Source organism: Bubalus kerabau, chromosome 22, assembly GCF_029407905.1.
Source record: "Bubalus kerabau isolate K-KA32 ecotype Philippines breed swamp buffalo chromosome 22, PCC_UOA_SB_1v2, whole genome shotgun sequence".
Lineage (NCBI taxonomy): Eukaryota > Metazoa > Chordata > Mammalia > Artiodactyla > Bovidae > Bubalus > Bubalus kerabau.
The window spans coordinates 33,422,028-33,428,470 of record NC_073645.1 but is presented as its reverse complement, the minus strand read 5'-3'; the positions used below and the strand labels follow the sequence as shown (position 1 = coordinate 33,428,470).

General features: G+C 52.1%; 1 long non-coding RNA gene across 2 annotated transcripts in view; it reads left to right on the top strand.

The window, feature by feature from the left end:
- Window positions 1–3,087: 3,087 nt before the first annotated feature.
- Window positions 3,088–6,443, top strand: part of LOC129637045 (uncharacterized) — a 46,679-nt gene continuing 43,323 nt past the window's right edge. Inside the window, exons 1-3 of one of the 2 annotated variants that reach the window (XR_008707319.1) lie at window positions 3,088–3,780; window positions 3,876–3,953; window positions 5,884–6,060. This is a non-coding gene — a long non-coding RNA (uncharacterized LOC129637045). Of the gene's footprint in view, window positions 3,781–3,875; window positions 3,954–5,883; window positions 6,061–6,443 lie in introns of those variants that run through there. The other variant, XR_008707320.1, reaches the window with a different exon arrangement.

Here is a 6,443-nt window from a genome sequence, read left to right as displayed (position 1 = left end):
CCTCCATGTCTCTGAGGAGGAACCAGGAATCTCTTTCCTGTTCTGGAGCTTCGGGGGAGCTGGCCATTGAAGGACTCCTGCTGGGACTCTTTCTAAACCGAAAGCTGCCTCCTCCCTATTGAGCTCCATAAAGCTGTTTTTCTGTGACTTTGCAGAAGGTTGAGAGGCACACAGATGGCTCTGGAAGGTCAGTGTGAAGCCAGCAGGCCTGTCCCCCCACCCCCAGTCATTCCAGTTAGCCCTGGGAGTGTTGCTGGGAGTAGGGGTCCTGGGGAAGGGTTCAGTGGGCAGCAAGACCAGCCTCCTTCACATTCCCCTGGACAGGAAGGTCGGGGACAGGACTGGCCTGAGGTCACCCACAGTACAAGCAGGTGCTGGCTGAGCGCTAGAACCCAGGAGTACTCTCCCATCCACCTCTGTGCTCCCAGAGCCAGATCTGAGGCCCCAGGGGTAACGGGTTCAAAGTGATGGTGGGCTGGACTCCAGCCCAGGGTTCCTGGTGGCAAGACTCTGCCTGCTCCCCCGAGAGGCTACTGCTAGAGTTCCACATAAAGAGACATTCTGTAAGCGCCTACTTACAAAAGGGTAACTGCAGCAGATTAGAGATGGTCACAAAATCTTGGCGATCCCCCCATGGAGAGGTGGGGCCCTATTCCCCTCACCTTGGAACTGGGCCGGGCTTCATGGATTCATGACTTGCTTGACAAATAAATGATGTGAGAATGACACTCTGGGACATCCATGGCTAGTTTCCCTTAACTTCCTACCAGATACAGGAATGAAGCTGCCTTGAAGTCACCCAGGTGAGCCCATCTTCCAGCTGAATCCCACTCAGGTGACCACCATTGATGCCACGTGGAGCAAAGGATCACCTCACTGAGCCCTGCCGGGATTCTTAACCCACAAAACCATGAGATAAAATAGAATGGTGGTTGTTTAAATCTACTGAGTTGTGGTGTCATCTCTTAACACAGCAATAGATAACTATAGGGTAACTTTCCATCTTGAACATATCAGAGAACAGAGCAGCTGGATGCAGACACCTTTCTAAAGCAAGTACACACTCCTGAATTGTATACACCATTTAAGCTCAGATGTCTTTCGAGATTTCATAAAGCTGATTTGGGCTCCAAATATTATAAATGTAACTTGGATACCAACTGGCATAAAAAAAATTAAACCTAATTCTCCTGGTGCAATGACTGTATCGCACAGGCCTCTGTTCTCATTTAATTCAAGAACCACCTTTTAGGGTAGTTTGATGCGGTATCGCCATTTTACCAGAAAGGACATGGAAACAGAGGTTAAGGAGCTTGCCTGAGACCATACAACTCGAAACGCCAGGGCTGGGGTTCAAAGAGCCTCTCTCCACGGAGGGTGCTTCCCAGGGGCCCTCCCCGCGTCTGAGAGGATACCCCACACGCCGTGTTGGTGACACGCGGGGCCGAGGGTGGACGCTGGAGCGGGGGTCCCGGGGCCCAGGAAAGCTGCCTCCAGGCTGACGAAGGAGCACAAACCCCAGGCCCAGCCTTGCGCCACCTGCCCACGCCCCCTCCTCAGGCCCCTGGCGCAGCTGTCGCCTTCACGGGCCTCCGATCCGGTTACAGACCCCAGAGCCCCCTCCTCCTCCTGCCCGTGCGCAGGACGGAAGGCAGAGCCCTGTCCGGCCTGGGAACAGCGCTGAAGGCGGAGGACCAAACCGCCCAAGGCACTGCCAGCTGCCGTCACCGCCGCGCCCCCGCCCGCGGAGCTCATTCTCTGGGGTCTTCGGAGGCTGGTGGTGAAGACGGACAGGAGTGCGCGCCCTGCGGTGGGCTGTGAGGAATCCTGCAGTTGGCTTTGTTGAGACGAGTTGATGCCGCACCAGGCCCAGGCTCTGCACCTGCTGCCGGAGGAAGTCCCCTCCTACCTTGCCCCAGAGTGCGTGCAAGTGTACACGCGCGCACACAGAGGAAGCCACCTCCCACCCAGTAGCTCCCACAGAAGGCCCAGGCCTGGATTAACTCTGGGCTTCACCAGTTGCTAATCTAAGATTCAGTTTCCTCACCTGTAAAATGGGTTCATATAACACCTAACTCATAGGTTTTATATCTCAGGTCCTCACCAAAAGCTTGTTGAGTAAAACCAACAAGCAATAACAAAACCAACAACCCCACATCCATCCATCCACCCATTCCCTGTGGTGCAGGTCCCAGAGACTCTACTCTCCTCCTCACTGCTGCCTTCCTTCCTGTCAGCCCCACCCTTGCTCCACTGGGCTTGACCCAAGGCTCTTAACTAGGCCTCCCCCTGCCAACCCTGCAAGTTGGTGAGCTCCTCTCCTCTGGGTCACGCCTCTGAGGGCTGGAGTATGTGTCTGAGAAGCTTCAGGCGTTTAGCAAATGTATCCAGTTCTTGGGGATTAGGCGACAAGCCTACTGAATGCCCTTTCAAAGTCACACTAGAGCAGTGACCAGCAGGCCCCCCTTGGGCCATCCAACTTTCTAAGGGAAGTCATTTGTTTGACACACTGTCTTCCACGGATCAGGGCATAGATCCTGCTGAGTTAGATGTTAACTTACAAAGAAATGAAACTTTCCCCAATTGGAACGTTGGAAGTGACTCTTGTAAGCTAGAAAAATAACCACAAAAGATTATGGTTTTATTGACCTATTCAGATCTGTCATCCTGTAGGTTCCGTCATTAATGAGATAATAGTGCTCATGGTAAAGAACTCACCTGCCAGTGCAGGAGATGCAAGAGACCTGAGTTCAATCACAAGTCGGGAAGATCCCCTGGAGGAGGGCATAGCAACCCACTCCAGTGTTGTTGCCTGGAGAATCCCATGGACAGCGGAGCCTGGCAGGCTACAGTCCATGGGGTCATAAAGAGTCGGACATGACTGAAGCAACTTAGCATGCATACTGTGTATGAGAATCATATTTTCAAAATTTCAAAAACGATGCTTCAACACAGATCTCACATGTTTAGGAAGAGGCCAGGGTTGGGGTGAGAGGACCCCTGTAAGTGGAAATTGGAAAGAATGAAGCCCCAGTGGATGTTGAGGGGCTGTGGATGGAGAGGAAGATGGAGCTTAAGGCCAAGTACACTAGTGTCCTGAGAGCTGGTGATGCTTCAGATGCTGGTGGTGATGTTGAGGGTGGGAGCCAGGGTAGATGGAGCTACAGAAGAGTGATTGCTGAACATAGTGGTGATGCAAAGTGGCATCCAAGAGCCAGGAGCTCACTGGTCCCTCTTCCGAAGCCTGAGAGAAGAGGTAGATGAGAAAATCCCTCTCCATCAAAAGGACTTCAACAATGAGAGACGTCAAAGGGAATCATCAGGAGGTAATAGAAGGTTTCAGGTGTTGAGACTGAGGCTGAAGGTTTCAGAAGCCTTAGTGATGTAAGAGGGTGGTCAGGAGGTAACAGAAGGTTTCAGGTGTTGAGTCTGAGGCTGAAGGTTTCAGAAGCCTTAGTGATATAAGAGGGTGGGGAGAAGGTGGGGCAGGTATGGAAGGAAGCTGGCTGCTGGCCCAGGAATGAGGGCAGCAGGAGGGAGGGAAGCCGTCTGGAAGGAAGCAGGGTCACAGTGATGCCCGTGACAGACTGGGCAGGCCGGGGGCTTCTACCAGAGCAGGGCCTGGTACAGCTCTGGGGTCAGAAATGCTCCAAGTGGGGACTGTGGGCAAGAGGCTTTGGGGTCTTCCTGGTGGCCAGACTCACTGGCTGGGCGTGAGGAAACCCTGAGCTGGGCACACTGAGCTCTTAGCTTCCAACAGAAGCTTCCCAGAAACTTCAGGTGTGCAAGGGAGGTATTGGGGTGACAGGGAACCGCTGTCAGGCTCTTCAGCTGCCCACGCTATGACTGTGATTATGCTCCGAATCTCCCCTCAGAACTGCTGGCGGCCGGCACAGACCCTCAGCTGGGAGCGGCCAGGTTTTGTCTACTGAGGAGGCCCAGGAGTCAAGCTGGTGAGTTTGAACTACTCTCCCCTCAAGACAGGAATTAGCTTAAAGGCCCAAGTCAAACGGGAGTGGCACAGTCCTCCGGCTGGTAGGACGGCGGCAGCTCTGGTTGGCTCACCTCTGCCATCCCAGCCTTCCAGTCTGGAGGCCTTTTGAAAGTTCTGCCAGTCGCAGGGACCACCCTCCCTCCCACCCCACTGCATCCAGCTGCTGCCCACTGTTTACCTCGGTTCAGATGAAAGTTTTCACTTTCCCCTTAGATAAAGCAAACCCCAAAAGCCTGCTTCTTTTCTTTGTGTAAAGAATCAGAAAGGATTCCTCCCAAGTTCATGGGCCACTCTTTGTTCCAAAGGTGAAGGGTTTCAACAACCTGAGCCTTCTCTTTAAGGCCCATAGATTTTCCCAGTTAACAGGCAGGGCCTGTGACCTTCCTGGGCCCTGCCCCAGACCTGCTGATTTAGAACCTCCAGGGGGAAATGCTGGCAAAACGGCAGCTTCAATCAAAAACAACTTCAAGGGCTTCTTTGGTGGTCTAGTAGTTAAGAATCCGCCTTGCAGTGCAGAGGACACGGGTTCAGTCCCTGGTCTGGGAAGATCCCACATGCCACGGAGCAACTAAGCCCGTGTGCCACCACTATTGAGCCCTTGCTCTGGATCCCTTGAGCCACAACTACTGAAGCCCACAAGCCCTAGAGCCCGCACTCTGCAACAAGAGAGGCCGCCGCAGGGAGAAGCCTGCACACTGCTGCTAGAGGATAGCCCCCACTTGCCTTAACTAGAGAAAGCCTGTGGGCAGCAACGAAGACCCAGCAAGGCCAAAAATAAATAAATAAAGAAATATAAAAACCACTCCAGGGCACCTCCCTGGTTAAGAATCTGCCCTGCGATGCAAGGGACATGGGTTCGATCCCTGGTCAGGGAACTAAGATCCCACATGCCTCAGGGCAACTAAGCCCATGTGCCACAACTACTGAGCCAGAGTAACTAAGCCCCGACATAGCTAAATAAGTAAATAAATACTTAAAAACCACTCCACGTGGGGAGTTCCCTGGTGGTCTACCGGTTAGGATGGTGGGCTTTCACTGCCGTGGCCCAGGTTCAATTCTTGACCAGAGAACTGAGATCCTGCAAGCTGAGCAGCATGGCCCCCAAAAAAGGACGAAAAACAAAATAAACAACACTCCAAGTGAATATGATGGTAAGGCAAGGCTGGGTGACACAGGTTCAAATTAGAACTCCTCTGGGATATGGGGTATTTGTACATTTCTCATCAAACTTCTAGCTGAATTATTCCCAACTCTTCCCTAGCTACCAAGTTCAGCCCTAGAGTGGGCCAGGGTGGCCGTACAGAATGTAGCCATCTCGAGCATCCACACCCCCTTCTGTATGGGGAACCCAGTCAAAGGCAATCATGGCAACGATAGAAATAGACCATGGGAGAATTCAGAGGGGATCAGCAGCCTGGGGTGTCCCAGGTCACGGCCCGCGGGCAGATGGAAGGTTCATGGACAGGGAGGCGCCACACGGGCATGTGGACCTCAGAGGAGGACTGACCTGGGCTGGGTTTGCCGCCCCTGCTTAGAGCTTGTGTGGCCAGGGGTTGGGGTGGGGAAATAGCCCCTTCGAGGCTCAGTCATGTTTTTTGAACAACAGTTCCTCTCTCAGGGTGGTGGTGAGGCTTGTCTGCCCTTGCCATAGAGAATTTAAGTCGCTAAGCACAGAGCCTGGCACACAGTAAATGCTCAGTAAGTGCCAGCTGCTATTATTGATCATTCATGCATTCCACAAACAACTTGTGGATAAAAATGGCAAAAATAAACAGCACAACAGAAAATTAGACAGATGCGGTGTCAATGCTCATAGTGCACACGGGATGGAGGGTTTTAACGGGATTTTACTCTAAATTCATACAAACAAAAGGTTTCCGTTTTTAAAGTGACAGAAGAAAAGAACTTAGGGAAAAGCACAGGTTCAACTCAGATGCGAGTTCCATCCTGGCTCCTGCTTCAGATTCAATCTGTTGATGCAAGAATAGATTGTGGAGATCTCAGAAAAGGGACCTGACTTCCTGAGACTGGAGAATCTTTTCAGGCTTGAGGAACAAATAAAACTGTTAACCCCCGTACCCTGCCTTTGCAGTAGTAAAATCTTGGTGATCTAGAACTATTCTTAGTTCCCTCAACTTCCAAGTCCTCCTCTACCTCAAATGTCTCATGTTACTGCTTTAAAAACCCTCTTATACCTACAAAGTAAATAATTAGGTGCATTCGAGAACCAAGAGAGAAAAGGGACAGTGTGGGGAGGGGCGTGGAATTAAGTCCTACCCTTTGGGATGCACAAGGTTGAACCCAGGCTCTCCTCCAGGAAAGCTGAGCTCTCAGATGCATGGGCAGGGAAGAGGGCCAGTGGTGGTGGCCAGAGCTCAATGTGCAATCTTTGCCTTTTTAATACTGGGGGCTGAGAATAGGGCTGGGGGACTTGAGAGAAACTGACAGT